Source organism: Bombus vosnesenskii, unplaced genomic scaffold, assembly GCF_011952255.1.
Source record: "Bombus vosnesenskii isolate JDL3184/JDL3185 unplaced genomic scaffold, Bvos_JDL3184-5_v1.1 scf7180000013263, whole genome shotgun sequence".
Lineage (NCBI taxonomy): Eukaryota > Metazoa > Arthropoda > Insecta > Hymenoptera > Apidae > Bombus > Bombus vosnesenskii.
In genome coordinates, this window is record NW_022882923.1 from 6,723,767 (window position 1) to 6,742,629 (window position 18,863).

Here is an 18,863-nt window from a genome sequence, read left to right on the forward strand (position 1 = left end):
GAGTAGGAATTATATCCTCGTAGAAAAGTATAGGCAACAAGCTGTTACTAACAACGAATTTAGCTTTAACAACGAATAAATAGCTCAAAAATTGTTATAACAATATTTAGCAAATCGTAAAGCAAATTGCTTAGTTTGATTTGAATAATTCTATCTTACCCTAAGTTTTGTAAGACGTTTCGACGTCAAGGAAGTATCTCATTCGTGGAGAAGACCGTAGAGCGTAAGACGATAACGTTATTTTATTTAGGATTAAATAGCTCATTCTTCCTCATTACCTCAATCTTTGAGATAGTTCCTCCTGCCATTTAAATAACGTGTCACGCGTACTCACCTTAAATTATATACACGATCTCGATCGTTCGCACGCACGTTTGCTCGATACCTTTCTGATAGCCAAGAAGAAAAGCGAATCTCGAAGCGATACGTGCTGATGGATCGTATCGAATCGATGGAACTCGTTCGTTCGAATGTTGCTCATCCTCGTAGGCTAAGTGCGCGTTCATATTGTCTTTATTTTATATGTAAAAGATAAAGTATTCCGATATGTTATACACGTGATACCGTTACGATTAAGTACATTCTGTCTCCCTTTTACGTTAGGCGTACGTAGTCTAATGATTATTATTAATTATTATGCATAGCGCTGTGCAACCATTGTCATTCGTCGAATGCAACTTTGTAATAAATTCCATTGTCATAATATTTTCATTTGTACGATTTCTTTTCACCTTTAAATTATAAGAACTACGATTTACAACTAACGAGATACAGCATATTAAATATCATACGAAAATTCTTTCCTTTTCCATTTTTATACGTTTTTACATTTACTTTCTTTAGTAATAAACACACTTTTATTATAATTAGAATAATTTCCAAATAATAGTAAACCTAACTAACGGTAACTAAAAGTAGGAAAAATACAAATTGTATAGCATCATATGTAAATTTTCAATTAAATATACGTATAGTAAATAGATTTTGCCATTTAAAAGCATTACTATTCTATCAGAGGAATTTAAAACTTCATGAATAAATTCGGGTATCTAAATGACTATTATAGAAATAGAAACCACATCAATAAATTGAAAACAATCTTTGCAAAAAAATATTATAAAAGAACAACGATGAAAGAAAAAGAGGACGAAAACAATATCAGCTAAGAAATTTACATTTTTATACGCCTATTGTTAACTTCACCTCGTTCTCGTGAACTCACCATTATTATCGACTGTAAGTAAAGTTCAACAAACATCTTACAATATATACATACGACGGGTCAAGCAAGAAACTTATAATTTACCGTCATGAATACGTTATTCTCTAACATTTAATCTACAACGTTCGACCATATAACTTTCACGCTGCATTTTTAATTGATACATGAACCTCGTCAGTATCAAAGATTTTTCCTACGATTATTATAGTGATTTTTCAAGAGATAATTCCTCTGCAAGGCTACCAGCCGGAAGGTTGAGGACAATAAGCGCACTTGGCAGTTTACTGGGCTAAGAAACGATTTATGCGGTCATTATCGACACGAAGGCAAGCCGATAATAGTAGGGTCGAGAGAGTCGTCAGATATTGAGCGATCAATTCGCGAAAATAAGGGGCTGTGTCTGATCCGCGAGACGTATACAAGCCTAATCATGCGGCGATAATTCACACTTATGAGCTTTAATTCTTACTCTTGGTCGAGTCGCAGGTCCACAATTTTGTCACGACACGGGAGAAAAATTAATTTAAGTGTTACGAATTAGCCAGCGGCTACGAAATGTCGAGCTGTGAGACGTATCATTAAACGAATGAATAAATTCATATACGAGACCTGCAATGACTTACATTATTTTCTCGGATTTTTTCATGAAGTTTCTGATTTTCGTCATTTTTGTTGCATTTGTATGGTTTTACTCTTTTGTCGGTGACTATGATATGATAAAAATGTTTAAATACGGTTCAGTTAAAGATCATTGCTGGTATTATGTTTCATAAGCATGTTTGTTAGCATGTATCAATTTTTATCGAAAGAAAGAACATAATAAATAGCCTATGGATCTTTATGCAAATTTGTTTCTTCGTAGATGAAAAAAGAGAAACTTCAATATATAAAAATATGTTCTATGCTCTAAATGTTATAGCACATAATTCTATTTTTGATATTTTTATAGAATTTTGTGTCTGCTCATTTCTGCATATTTACAATTGGCATAAATACGCGAATATGTATCTGCGGTTTAGTAATCAATTTAAATGTAGTAGGAAATATAACACAAAAGTAATTCTGACTATAACATAAATTAAATGTCTAAAGCATATTATGCGAAACATTTTGAAATTTCATTAGCATAGTTATAACACTTAACCATCACGATTCTATTGGTAAAGCTTAAAACGAATCTAAAAATATATATAGAAATTACAAAAAAAGACGAGTTATCATAACGAAATATCTATATGCCTCCTTTCATTTCATCTTCAAGTTCTATAATTCTATTACATTATTCGATTAATTAAGTTTCAAGCTTAGTCGGTTCGCCACAAATTACAGCCATCGCGATCGTAACGTTCACGTACGTGCGAGAACGAGCGAGATGCTTGGATCGATCGAGTCGATATATAACGCTAAGGAACGAAGGGGGTGTAATAATTTTCATATTCAGTGCAGCTGCACGATGATCAGTAAAGGTCGATTATTCAAGTAGTACGTAAGAAATTATTTCAAGCAAACAAGACACCATCTTGCTAACAGTGCAGCTCTTTCCCATGCCCTAACTCCGACATTAATTGTATTTCGGTTCGAAATATAAATCATATTGCAAGTTCACCGTTATCAACGTACCTGCTGCTTGACAGCCGGGATTGATACAAATTCAATAATTACCCGCGGAGATACTTGTGTTTCCGTTGAAAATCCGTGATAAATAGGTTTTGAAGGTAGCAATTACGGTAACTAATTGCAGACAAAAATAGTTTTTAATTGGAGTCGATAAATCAGCAATTGATGCGATTATTGGGATGTTTGATGAATCTTTTTCTTAAGGTCGTGATTAATGAAAATCTTCGCAGATAAGCGCATTCACATGCGAGTCACTCTATATAAATGGACTTCAACATTATTGAAATTTATTTATTAGTCAATTATGAACTTATTGTCTTTCCCGTCTCGTATCATCTTTATATTGCTCTGTGAAATGCTGTTTATTATTTGTGACTTGGGATGGCTTTCATCAGACTTCTACTGCACTTTCTAGTCGTCTATTGTTGTTTTCATAAAACATTAAAATAAATCAAAATGATTTGTTGTTATTATATATAGAAATTTATGTTATTCACACAATTCGAAATAATTAAGCTTTAGCACTCTGATGCTCTCCTCATACTCGCTTTTTAATTTGGTTCACATGTATTTTGAAATGATTCTGCGTTAGTTTGGTCGCATAAAGAACCAATTTTATCTGGATTATTTCACCCTATTTGTTTGTTAGATAATATAATTCTGTTTGTTTGAAATGTACTATAATACCATTATATAGTTAAAGTAAGAAAGATAATAGTTAATCTATACTATACAGTCGGGTTGCATTACCATTTTACGAATATTAATATCTCATTCTCCTGATCCTCTAATTCCACATTTTTCCACCCGTCCAGGCAACTTCGCTTCCTAGATCCGAGCCATATACATCGAAAACCACGATACTCTTTTTTCCCGATGCTCCTATTAATTTACAGGATCGATGAACAGAACCGGTAGCGTCTGAATCGCTTGGAACGATACACGTTTCACGCTTGTCTAGTTGCTCGCCGGCTACTCCGTCTCTTTTTTCATTCCTCTCGATTCCAGCCTCTCTCCGTAAGCCACGATCTCGATTCCACCAAGTTCGTTAAATTCATCCGTAGGCGATAGAAATGAAACTCCGGTTTGAATTAAAATATTCACGCGGTTAGATCGATAACTTCCCCCGCCTGTGTGTGGAACTCCGACCGCGCTGCTTCATTATCCTGGCGCCAGACAGGACACTCCGAGGCCCTCGTGTGTGTGTTTTAGCTACGGGGGCAGTGAACGTCCTTGGTGTCTTTCTGGGGTCTTTCCTCCTCAGGGTACGCTCGTTGCGCCGCCTCGATACTCTTTTTGACGCCCACCCAAAGCCGGTGGGAATCGTGCATCAGGCGGTAAGACGATTTCTATGCTCGATATCGAAGTTTTGCATGGGAATCCAAGCCTTCCTGCGGTTGCTGCTCGAGACTTTTACTGTTTGGTAGAAACGTATCTGTTCCTTTTTTCCTCTTTTAGGCGGTTGGATATCTCGTGGATTGGAGGAGGAGGTTTATATGTTGGGGTCCATTTTCTGATCCTCGAATGGATATTTTTAACGTGCATAGGATGGAAGGGTTTTTATGATGCTCATGGAGCTTCGGCTTGGATACGGATCTTCTGGGAAGAAGGCACGAAAGTGGTATTTTAGAAAGAAGCATGTTGCTCGATACGTTTGGATTCATTTGTTCGTATGCATTATTTAGACGTAATTTATATTGAAGTGGCGGCAAATTGTGTGTTGTTAACGTATAAGCTGTAGTTAGAAAAATTATTTGTAATACCGGACATTCGATAAGTTTGTAATAGAATTTTGACAATTTCGTATGAATTTAGGAATTATATTATATGTATAATAGTATTGGTAGATTAAATGGTCAAATATATATATCGATGAAATTACATTATATTCATTTAGAACTATTTTATGAATTTATAATTACGATTTTTATAACATAATTTTTCTTACATATGTTGAATCATACGTATTTTTAGCTACAATGCGTTCCTTCTATCATAGATAGCATGTAATTGAATGATTTCACGTATTAATTGGTACAACTTGTTTCTTATTCTTTATATGTGACACACGACTATTTATTAGACATTCTATTTACAACTTTTGAACTTATAAGCGCGAGATATTGTCATTGCAAATGATAAAAAGATATCTCCGACTAGAATTCTTTGCATATTAACTATTCCGATTATCAGATTTTAAATACTTTCGCAAATGAAATAAAACACAAAAAAAATGAATGAACAAATAAAGGAAACAAATTTAAGAAGCACGCATTTAAATTACGAAATAAAATGAAAAAGTAACTAATGTAAGATAAAGATAAAAAACCAACTTTTTAAAAATATTGATATTTCAATTTATCATTGCGAAACGGTATACTATATAATATTACAAATCTAATAAAGAAATAAAACTGTAATATTCGAGTATACAAACTTTCAAATATATCAAAAATGAAAAACTTAACCCATAACCTCCCGATCAATTATTATTATTAAGGGAACAGTATTAAAAGAAATTAAACATAATATTTTCCCAGCACTTCGCGCCTAATCCATCTGCAACCCGAAGAGCACGGTTGTAAATGTCGGTAAGGTGGAACATTAACTTGCCATGATACGGTCGGATTACCGATGCAGCCGGCATGATCAAAAGCCTTTGAAAAGTTGCAATCATCGGCAAGTAAACATTGCCACGTGACTCTGCCACTCGACATTATCCACACTGGACAAGAAGGGATCAACTGAACGCGAATAATAGAGAACATAGAAATAACGAGACGTTGAGAAGAGGGCGGAGAAAGAGCGACGGTCTCATTGTGCAAATAATTGAGATACTAATCCCCTTTTCCCGAAGTAGTGACAGTCACTTCGATCGAGTTGAACGAACAATATTTAGGAGTGCGTGCTTGAGAGGGCGTAACCCCGAAACGATGCGCGTCGCAAAAGCGAAAAGCAAACTCGGCCTGCGGCTGTACACGTGATTTTGCATGCGAACGCTCCCTGGCTGTGTCTTTGCCTTTCCATCCTCTTTTTTCGTGTCACGGGATAGATATGTGCTAGGCATATACCAATATTTTAAATATATTCATTTTTTTCTGCCTACTATCTTAAATCTGTTATTGACCTTAGTTGTAGTACATTATTAGCAAATGTAATTTATATCAGCAGGATAATGATCTTGCTGGTAACTCCATTGAACTTCCAGTTTATTAATAATTTTAGAAAGAAAAATGAAATAAGTCGAAGATTTAGATCGGAGGAATTCAACTAATTCGATGATATTTCTCTTCGGAATAAAATTCCAAATATGAATAAGAAAAAGCCGCGAACGTAGGTTTCTTCTTCTTTATAAACCACTTCCATTATACTAGATACTAAAAAATTTGTGAGTTATGTATTTGTCTTTGAAATTTTTTTACCATAACGATACCATCATAAACATTGTGTTCATTGCAGATCGTCTCATCCCAAAATCGATATCAATAAACAAATTTGAGAAATGCAACTAGTTTGATATCTCTGTACAAAATTCAGGATTGAACCTTACGACCTTTAATTTATCAAACGATCATTCAAAACTTCCAACACAGTCTGTTTACAATCATCTGACGACTCCGTTTCTCTTGAGCGCAAGTAAGGGGCAAGCATAAGCGACATCGCAGCAGCCGAAGGAAACCGAGTTCACGTTAGAGAGGGAAGACGCGATCCACGGGGTCCTTTCGTCCAACAATAGGTGGGTAAACACGGAACAAGAAGCTCGGAACCTCGAATGACCGCCTACGGTGGATAATGAGGAAGAAATTAGTGGTGCGTGAAGGTACGAAGAGGCCACCTGTGCCTTAGCCTCCACCGACAGTACTCAGGCCGACGGTGAAACAGGCACTCGTACATATCCATCGTCCTTCGCGTCATCACTCCTCCCACGCCCTTCTTTCTTAAAAAGGACTCGCCTCGTGACGCGAACAAGCACAAAGGTAGTCCTCGAAGGCATTCAGCTTGCATAGATCCTTGATAAAACATTGAATACTCTACGTCCATTCATGTCGTGTGTCGTTTTCCTTTGCTCTCCTTCTGCCTCTTTCTTTCGTTCGTTTTCGTTCTATCGTGGCCCTTCGACCTCGTCGTTGTCCCTAGGAGAAGCGAAGAAAACGACGTTTCATCTCGATCATAGAGATGTACGAGAGCACGCACGATGCTGGTTGTATGTCAGAATATGAGGTTGTCAACCTGTCAGTGAATTTCGACGACGAGATTCTGGTTCTATTTATCGGACTCTTTCATGAAATCTTGGAGACAGGAGAGAAATAGGTTGTTTTGGGGTGATGCAGAAAGTGTTTTTGTAAATTTAGTCAAGAGACATTTGGTTCCTTCGGTCGTAGCTTCGTTGATCTTTTTGAATTACACAGTGGGATTTTCACAGTGGGACGAAAAAGATGGAGAGACGAGATATGAAAAATGAAAATAAAATTCAGCGGTTGCAAATTACTAATTTCAAACTTTGCAGACCTAATTTTTATTTGAACATTTTAATTGTTTCAGAAAATTCTGCGAAATAATAATAAAAATTTGGCAGTTTGGAATACGTTTGCATAACCGGTTACTTTAAATTGAATTAATTTAATCTTCCTGGCGTCAATTTTCATTCAACATCTTAAGGAACAGACAGCTCCAATCAGCTCACCTGCAATAAAACCGTAGTCGACGTCCGCCAGGTAGCACGAGACATTCGCTGTTAATTAGATACTTTCGAATAAATTATCGGCAGGCTAAATCCGGTTAGATGGTTGGTTAATTAAGTTCTGCTCTTAGGGTAGCGGGTGTCTTCATATTTTACGAGTGATCGTATACGTCATCAGCGGTGATAATGGAAAATAATTTGTCATTCCACGCAGCACGAAGGAAAAGTAACCAGATCGTGTTAAGTGATTTGTCCTTGCCATCTGCGGGAGCCGGCATTATCCTGTAGAGTGAATGTAGATGGCCCGATTTTCGGGGAGGGCGGCTTTTAGCCCTGTCAGGACGAACCAACGCCGAAATATTAGTGTCAAACAGGACGTTATACATGCTCGAGCACGCAGACGAATCAATCATTTGCTGTTTGAGAGTGTTTCTTAAGAGAGAATCTTCTTGTCCATCCAAACGGTTTTGTGCGCATTTTAGACAGTTCGCCTCGAGATTAATTATCTGTTTTCGATTGGAGTCGTTATACATGAAAGTATTTGAACATTTATTGTAAGAATCTATTACGAATATATGTATTATGCATGTTATAGAAAACATTTTTAAGTTTCATTGATATTCAGTGCAACACGATTATTATGATTCTGTTGGTCAAGTTCGAAATAAATGGAGAAAATATACGTAAAAGTTATATGATATTTATTGCAAATATACATTTTACAGAAATTGTAAAAATACAAGATCGATTAAACAGTCAGTTGATCATCATATTGATAAGTCTCAATACAATAGCAGTATGTAATTACATAATCAACTATACCTACGTACTATATTTACAGTTGATACCTTGTAATTTCTATATATATGTACGTTCTCTGATTTGTTATCAAAATATTTACACAATTTACTTTACGTACAGGTACGTTTCGAAATATTAATTGAAATAGTTCTATGAATTAGAAATAATTAATTAATCGAGGCATAACATACTTTGAAATTGATTATATACTTAGATGCTAGCATAGGATAGTTTTAGTAACTTCATATCAGAATAAGAATGAAATAACGAGAATTACTTAAAGGAATGTTTGTAACCAGACCAAACTACGAGGTCGAATATTTCTTACAAATTACTGTTTACAAACTTCACAATTTTTAATTTTGTAACTACTTTAAACATTATTACAAATCCAAGAAGCAACTAGAACGTACGTGTGTCGTTCAACGATATACAGGGTGGCTGGTAACTGGTGGTACAAGCGGAAAGGGGGGTGATTCTACGCGAAAAAAGAAGTCGAAAATATAGAATAAAAATTTTTTTTTCAATTTTTCCATCGAGACAATGATCTGCAGTGAGATCCGTTATAACGAGACGTGATGAAGTGCACGCGTACCGAGCTAAAATTCAAAGTCGATTTTCTCGAAAACAAAGCCTCAAACGAAAAATTTTCATTCTATATTTTCGACTTCTTTTTTCGCGTAGAATTACCCCCCTTCCGCTTGTACCACCAGTTACTAACCACCCTGTATACGAATAATTAAATTCTTCATCGCGCAACATTTCCGATCGTCGACGTCTCGTCCATGCACAAAAGGGAACACGATCAAGGTTTGACATTTCATATTCCCCGGAAACTTTCCCACAAACAGTTGACGGGCAAAGACATGCGGGCCGATCTCCGCGAAGGTAGCTTTTTTGTCTTTCAAGTGGCCGAGGGCTTTCCAACTCACATGCGTTTAGGTATTCACGGACAAAGCGGCGCACACGTCGTTTCAACGTACACTTCGTCGCCATTATTTTGACCCTCTTGGTTCGCTCCACCGTGCTCGCACTTGCTCACACTCCGGGATCTTGTCGGCTCCTCGAAGACAAATATTTATATCGCGAACGCCCGCTGCGCCATTGTGAAATCTCGCGGCAACTCTTGCTTCTATTAAGGTGTCGAGCACCTTCTCGTCGCTTACCCTCGCAATTTTGCACGTGGGATTTTACAGAGAGGGGAAATCGTTTGGTACTAGAGCCTCTAGAGCTTCTTACGTCCATCGAAATGTATAAGTGAAATGGGGAATTTGATAGAATCGTTTGTATCGTAGCTGAGAAAGATCTACCTCTCTTGCGCTATTTTTATGTGTAAAATTGAAATTGGTATTTTTAGACGAAGAATAATTTCTTGGAATTTTCGAAAATAAACAATGGCCAAATATATAACACATCTGGTAAATGTTTATAGCTTTAATGAAGTTAATTGTTGACGCGTATTCCAATTTGAGCGTAGATATAATTACATCACAAAAAAGAAAAGAAAGAAGCAGATGAAGAATGACAAAATGAAGATGATGATACCAATTCGGAAGGTATAATCATTTTCAAATAAGCTAATAGTAGTTAAAATGTAACTATCTTCTGTCGGAAAGGACCACGGAGATGAACGTATCACGCATGCGAGAGCTTTGTAGGCGGGTGTTGGAAGAGGCGTGGTGACGAAGCAGGCTGCGTAGCATCCCCTCGTAGCTTGAATGATTTTTTCAACAGTAATTTACGCGATAATACAAGTTATAACTTTAAAACAAGAAGGTACTATATTTCTACTTTATACCTGGCATAATTTTATCCCAACTTACTGAAACAAATTTTACTAAACGTATAAATAATCTGCTACTTTATTATTCGTTACAACCATTTAAGAAACTCTTTGTAAATTAGATGCTTTACCATTCGTTTATTCGAATATTGCTAGACATGCGATTTCTGCCGGTGGAAATATATTTTGCCGTCTGGTTGACCTGAAGAAAATCAAGATCGGCGAAAATCTATTTCCGCGAGACGAATATTATACGAAAGGAATAGGAAAGCTCCATTTCTACGCGGTTGGAGAGGAACGGGCATAAATCGTGGCTGTGATAATGGAATTCTCAACGGGGGTCGCATTGACACGGCTGCGAAGTGTCGTACCGTAGAGGTAAATAGATCGACGTCGTGACGATGCCAACGCGGGTGTATCAAGAGGGTGGTAACCTCCTACTTATAGTTACAACCATTTGTACAAGGTGTATCGCGAATCGATTTCGCTCGGTTTGATGCCCATTCGTCTATATATTAAAACGATCCCACAACGAAATATTTCGATATACATTTGCTTCGCCTCGGATAAATGCTTAAAGCGATATGCATTATGTTCCCAATTTTTATGATTGCATACTTTGAACGATAATTTATTTAGTTTTTGAAATTCTATTATATTAGTATAATAAATTCTTTTAGAGGATTGATTGATTTCTTAATCGTGAACTGATTTTACCAAATAATACTATTTTAATGATTTAACAATTAACAATAGTTATTACAATATTCGACAATTTATTAACAACCAGTTGCTATTTAAATACAGTATTTATATAGAAACAATTAATTTAATTATATCGTGGTTAAATTTTTCTGTAAAATGATATAGTTGTTTAAAGTATAAGAATTATCGATAGAAAGAAGCTTCAATATCAGTCATTATTTTTTAAATTCTTTGCAAATAACTAACTTTGTGTACTTATAATTAGTCAATAATGCCATTTCTGATACCAGAACTGATAACTGATCTAAAATATTCTCTTTCTCTTTCTCTTTCTCTCTTCCCCTTCTCTCTCACTCTCCCCTCTCCCACTCCCCCTCTCCCACTCTTCCCTCTCCCACTCCCCCTCTCCCACTCTTCCCTCTCCCACTCCCTCTCTCCCACTCTCCCCCTCTCTCTCCGTCATTCGTCAAAGTAAAGAATCATAACATCTCCAAAATAAAAGTCTCCGTTTACTCGAAACTCAGTATCATTTCACGTTATATCACTATACCACGTAAATCTATTTCGATACGCGTCCGATTTTCGCCACACCCTGTGTACGCCATACCTTACGACCAAATGATTAGCTGACGAGGAACGGTCCCCGTGTGAACTCTCCCATAGAAGAAACACGTGCTCCATTTTCCCTCCTTCTCCTTGTAGATATTCGTTCGCTCTCGATCTTTTCCTCCTATCACGCCAGACGTTGAGCGTTGTTCGCATGAATCACGTCCCATCATGTAGATCTCACCCTCGCTCGACCTTCGTTTATCTCATAATACGACATTGACCGGATCCTCCGGGATATTCCAGTAATAAAATCTTTACTTGTCCAGGTAACCTAGGTTTACTTGTCAAATTATCAATTCCATTAATGTGACTACAGTGGATCACTCTATTTTTCATTTGCTGAGTATGCACGTTGTTTTTTCGCGGTATTGGAATGTCATTGAAAATTTAAGTGCAGGTACTAGGTTGGAAGAAGTGCGTGTGAAAATAAAAACCTATAGAGGTATAACGATGAACTACGACAGTATGTCGTTATAGTATCTTTATTTTATTTATTTATTTTTTTTATTCAGTATTTCTTTATTGCATTAGCACAAAAATTTTTCACCGGTCAAACATTGCTCACACCATATACTCAGCAAATGCGTAAGTTGTACTGAAACTTCGAAGCTTTGTGCGGAAATAAGAAAAAGTAAAGCAAAAAATATGGAAGCTTTCACCTGGAATATCTCAAACTTTTTCTCGCATGAATTTTACTGGATTATACTAATTTTCCTGGATTATCCAACTGAAAATGTGCGACCGTTTAGTAGAAACGACGCGAAAGTATTTCTAGACTAGACTCAGGTATAACAATCACGCTTCTGTACACACCAACATAATCCGTAAAAGCTGTTTAGGAAGGGATAATCAAGTGGCTTTTTATGAGCCTTTGAATTAAAATCGCCACTGTCACTTTGACTTAAATATACTATATCTCACAAATCTTCCAGAAAATATGTATTTAAGAATATAATGGCCATTGTAGAAAATTATTGTTATTGCTTACGAACAATATAATACGAACAATAGTTTTGTTGACTTTTCGTGGGATTCGGGCGTCCTTTACAAATTGATAGAATCCAAAAAAATAAAGTGATAACACTAAAAGGGTTAAAAACCTGTTTTATTAGCTGCCGTAAGCTACAGTTTAAGAAATTTGGAAATCCCAACTTTTTATTTTGTTACGATTTGCTATGATTTTTAATTGCACCTTGAGGGAAGAAACAAAAAGAAACCTGAAAAAAGAATGCCAGTAAGATAACCGTTTGGGAAGCGTATCTAGTCCTGTAGTCCGTTGACAAACAAAGGTGATACTGCGGTGAGTATGAGAAACCATGGGTTAAGAATATGTATAATCCCATGGTCACTGATCAAATAGGAATTTGCTTTTTTTGTTTCACTTTCGTCATTTTGTAGGTAGATAAAATTTGTTGGTGTGGTAGAGTTGTAAGTTTAAATATTAAACATTGGAAAAGAAATAATTTATTTTATAAGAGGAATTTTATGTTATAGGAGTTTAATACACTTTTGAAGTATTTTCGAGGAAATCGCATTTAAAAATTTCTCTATTACGCGTATATCAAGCTAATTCTTCACTGATATATTCAAACTCCATTTTCACCAAAAGGAAGCTTTAAACGACAAACTTTTATCTTATGTTTCACATATATTATCGCGTGTTGAGCCTATTGCTATCTAGTTGCTAATGAGTCAAATACATGTGTACTTACCTAACAAGTTTTCGAAATCGATTTTCATGAAAACAAAGCCTCAACGTAATTTTATTATTCTCCATTCTTATTTTATTTTGAACTATACAATACGGTGACAAAAAGTATTTGAACACCATTGTACTTATTATATTTGTATTTATATCGGATAGTAATTAATTAGGTTCAAACATATTAAGTTGCATATCATTTAGTGAGATACTTTCATATGATTAAAAAAATTTGATATGAAAATGGAACGTAAAACTTGGTAAAAAAATAGTTCGTCGGAAAATAAGGTGTGTGCAAATATCTTTGATAGCTACTGTAGAATCTTCTCTGATTTAATTTGCATCATGGATTTCAGATCACAGTGTATAAATAACAAAATTAATAACACGCAGTTATTTATATGAATAATCACCAATGATAATTCATATTAATTAAAAAAATTTTATTTTGGATGTCAGGTAAAAATTGGCCAGCATCGCGGAACAGCGATTTTAAGTCGAGAAATCATCGTCAGAACGATCTACCTGCGATGGCGCGGCGATATATAGTTAAAATCTTGTGGCGCTTCCGGAAGCGCTTTGTTTGGGGTGGATGGGTATTGAATAGCGCGCATTTCAAACCAAAGAAGCACTTCGTCAAAAGGCGAATCGGCCGGCGAGGACGCAAATGAAAAGAGGAGGCGAACGGCGAAACGGCGTCGACGAAATTCGAGATCTCAAGGAGGAGAAATGAGAGCAGTGCGGGCCTTTCTTAACAAAATAGGATAGAGAGAATAATAAACAGGGACGGGGTGGGAGACGGGTAAGGGAGAGGGAGAAGAGAATTCTATTACGTATTGCTGGATCGAACAGCATTCCTGAAAGGAATTAAGTGTACTCTTTAACAGTTTTATTTATTTAGGTAATCTGATACTAATATTTATTGATTCATTTGTTCAGGCATCAGTGAATTTATAATATCGTACGTTACTACTTCATAAAAAAAAATTACTACTTATAAAATTCATATTTTAAATGTGCAAAATAATAAAGAGACTATAGGAACTATATTCAGAATTGTTTAATTCTAAAATTAACAGCTTTATATATTATATATATATATTATTTATATATTGTATATATATATATATATATGTATGTATATATATATATATATATATATATATATATATACAATAAAAACCTAACTGTCTACATTCAATTTAATACACATAAGAAGGGATGATTCTACTTTATAAAAAATACAAATATTCTAAGCATATTCCAAAAATTCTTTTAATGTCGTACCCTATACATGTACCTACTAATCATAAACTTATCCATAAACCGAAGGCCTTTTATTTTAACCGAAGTTTCATTACGAAACTAAGTACTAGTCCCGCAATCGAACCAGCCTTCGATTATCCGGTTTCCTCGAATTACAGGCAAACATTTTACGTCCGTAGAGTTCTACACAAAACGATTTGCTTCCTCTTGTTCCCATCGCGATCTGTTGCGATCAACGAAATGTAGAAAGAGGGTAGAAACGTGTGAGAAGCGACAAACGAGAGCGCAGGTCAGGGAAAGACGAAGGGAAGCTAATGGGGAACGGCAGAAGAGCAGAGTAAAAGGAAAGGCCGAAGTAGGTGAGGCCACCGAATAGGCTTACAAAGAATCGAGCATCAGCACTGTCAGCGGCTGACAGCGGGCTCGAGTTACGTCACTGGCTAGGCTGTTGTGCTTTTTCAGGGCGGCCATTGAACAGTTCCTTCACAGTCAGTGCGGGTAGGCGAACTACAGTCGAAGGCAAGAACGCTAGGGGATCTTTTTCGTTCGGGAGACAAGAAGACGTCTTTTGCCCTTTCATCAAAGAGGTGGGAGTGGTTGTCCCCGAAACGTAACCCCGCCATATTGAATACGTTTGCGCATGATGGAGAATGCTCCATAGCCTTGAACGGGTAATACTGTTGAGAAACTTTCTGTTAGATCGCGACAGACGGTTAAAATGGAGAATTTTTTTAATCATTGTTTATGGTAGTCTCAATTGAAGCTATGCAGAAATTGAAATTATACCTTCAGTCTTGTAACTTTTGGGGGAGACAGATCTGTTCTAAAGATGTTAGGGGTTGAAACGTTTGATTGAGTAAATTTTGAAAATATTATTTATTGGGAAGGAATTTATTGAAATGATCTGAGATGAACAACAAGAAAATTTGCTACAACGTAGGACAAACTGGCGTGGAATAATTTTTAGTAGAGCTATAGATGTAGGTATATTGCGACATTTTAATGGAGCGTCATCTGTTTTCAAATCCGAGCTCTTGTGTCTTATTCGTTTCGTAAGTGTATATTTTAAAGTGTATTATTAAATGTATTTCGTAAATGTATATCTTTCGTGTATTAATAAAAGATATTATCGTTAAATACATCAGAATTAATGTTACGCAATTATCAAAAATCGTGCAAGTTTAAAAACGTCGTGATACGTATCAATATTAATATATGTCCAAACTCTTGGCGTATTCAAATATACAGGATCTTTAACCGGTATAAAAAATTATCAACTTTTTACCACTCGTATACAAAAGGAGAGAGAGAAGTTTATTCAACATACTCGACGCAAAAGATTCCCACCAACTGTCCTCTTTTTCCACCGGTAATAACGAGGAGCATTTTCATAGTTCTTGGATAGGTGAATACGTAACCAGAGGCCGGATGTTCCCGCCCAGGATGGATCTACGTCTTGTAAGGTACTCTCAAGGAGTTTCTTCGCCTTCCTTTTCAACCCCTCGAGGTGTAGCGTCTCTGATTTCTGATCTGGTAGCCGGTGCAGCTACTTGTCACTCCGGTGCACGCCCACTTTTCATCGAAAGAAACTCGTAAAGTAAACGACCATCTTCGTTCGTTACGTTTTTCTTCGAGATCTTAACCGACGACTGATTTTCATAACAGTGAACATCCGGCCGACTAACGAACGTTGGCATCGGGACGCGTCGTATCTTCTTTTCAAATTCGTGACTCGTTCACAGAATTTTTTTACCGAGATCATGCAAGAAATCATAATAATGGTCATTCCAGGGGATTAACGTCGTAGGAATTCTCACGGTTGAGGGATATAGTCAGTTTCGTCGCCGATTCTGACCATTCGAAGAATCGATCATTTTTAATAATTTCAAGCATAGTTTCAGAGTTGCAATTTTCTATATATTTCTGATAGAAATCAATCATACTTGTCGAGAAAAGATTTGGAGAAATTTTTGAGGATAAATACTAATAAAATGCAAATTTTCTTGGTATTACATGTATGCTTATATAAGGATAGAATAGATAGTTAAAGTATTTATAAATGAAATTCGTTGAAAATTCCTTTGCATTAAATGTAACGAAAATGATTAACGAAATTAGAAATAAAAGTTTCTATTTTATTTTTTCATTGAACTATTATACATTGAACAATGAAATCTTACAAAAAATGGATTTTAGAGGCCCACATCTACTTGGTGCTTAAAAGTTAGGAAAATAATATACCTTTATATTATAAGGTATATTATTAAGGTATATTATTAGTAAGGTATATTATAAAGTTATATTATTAATAATATATCTTAGTACTTTATATTGTAACGAAAAATATACGAGGCACTGGCAGAATAATTTCTTCATGAAATTTAAATAAAAAATTACTTAACTACTATAGAACATCTGTCAGATCTTCTCCAATTTTCATTCTCTCTTTCTGTATGATTTATGATAATAAATAGTTATAAAAAAAGGTTTTCGATACATTTACAATAGCAAATAATTTAATCAGACAATAGTTTAATTAGACTTAGATTTCTCCATTATTAATGTATAAAGCAAAAACAATAGAATTTAACTTCTACCCTGTACTGTTATGTATCCTGTATATCCCCTGTAGAGGTCCTATAGAACCCTTAGAGTAATTCCGTAGTTTTTAATATTTATAACGGTTAAAAGTTAATACCGATAGAATGTACATACCTACCTACCTGGTCCGTAATTTTTTACAAACTAAATAGTCGCCTCCTTAATTACGTTCCGAGTACATCCATAGCTCTAGCCTCCTAATATTTAAAAATCTATATAACCTCTTAATCCTCTCTACTTCCACCTGCACTTTCAAAACTAAGCAGTCAATAAATTATAGTTTTCACAGAAATCAAACATCACTCTCAATTTCGATAAAACTTCAAACTTTTCGCATAATTTCTTAGATAAGGCGATATAATACAAGTGGTCTTTAAAGGTCTTTTGACAAGTTATAATTTCGCGGTCCCAAGGGAGCGCCTCGTTTCCCATGTCAAATTACATTTAACCAGAGATGCACGATCGTTCTCATGAAGCAATAACCCCGCATATGGCGGATTTTACATCATATAGGACAGCCACTTTCCACCCTCGTTATTCAGGTAAAACGCGAGGGCATCAATGATGTTCGCGTCCATACTGTATCGACCCAACCATATGCTCCGCGTTTCCCATAACGTTGGAAATGCGTACACATTGGCCCTGTTTAGAAGAAGAAGCAACAGGTCGCTTTGCCAGGTCATTGTTCTAATCGCGGTGCAAATAAAACGATTTCGTGCATCACGCAAACAAAGTCCGGGGTAGTTCCGAGTGATGTACGATGTGTTAAAACGAGTGTATTCCATCGATTACTTGAGAGGAAGCAAAATTTAGTATCTAGTGTAATCAGAAGGAACAAAGGTAAGGTAATCTTAATAATAATCTTAATAATTGATATACAGTTTTCATTTATTTATATTGTTACACTGTTATCGTTTCAATGTAAAATAAATTAAGTTTGATACAACATCTCGAATAAAATATTGGTTTAAGCTAAAATGTCTGTTGAAATTAGAATTACAATTTACTTTATTACGGAGTTCATCAAATTGTGTTATAATAAACAATTTAATGTCGTATTCAAATATTTTATTACATTGATAACACATTATAATTCGATACAAAATAATTTGTTGATGCAATACGTAGAAAAAATGTACAACTCTTGTGGCCATTTGCAAATCATAAAAATGTGGTATTGTTGACAGACGGTAGGGGGTTGCAAAGATTTAAAGAGGCGGGCAGGTGAACTCCATAAAAGGCAGCTTCCCTAAAAATATCCAAGGAACAGAAACAGAGTCAGTCCAGAAGCACGAGCTTATCCTCCATTAACACAGTGCTTGCCGCTCTCTGGCCTTTACCTCCGTCTTATTTTCGATTTTGGAGCCGCTCAAAATTTTGGCGGCGTCCACCGTGCGCCATAGTGTCTGTCAAGTCAACCGTATGATCGCTATGGGATTATCACTTGCTCCAATGATCCTGAACGAGAAGGCGCTTCGACTAGGAAAATGTCAACCTAATTTTGCAAGATCTCTTCCTCGGTCTGGAAGACTACAACGTCTGGAAGGGTCTAGCTTCTTTTCACGCTTAAATACAGGTAGCCTTTGATCTTCGACGCAGAGAGCAGACGATGTTACTTTTTGTCCTGAGATTAGACGAAACTTCCGATTTTTCAAAATTTCGTTTTTTCAAATTCGTTAATTTTAGTGTATCGATTCCGCTGAAGGGAACACCTTAAACGTTGGTTGAAATTTCATCGACTGAAATTTGCTTGTCATACTCCTTTTTATTCGGAGACAAATGAAAATTGTATGATTCGGAGAAACATATAATTTCAAAATGGGTAAACTGTAGCTATATATTTATTGTGTGGATATTTTAACTTTTTCAGGTTGTA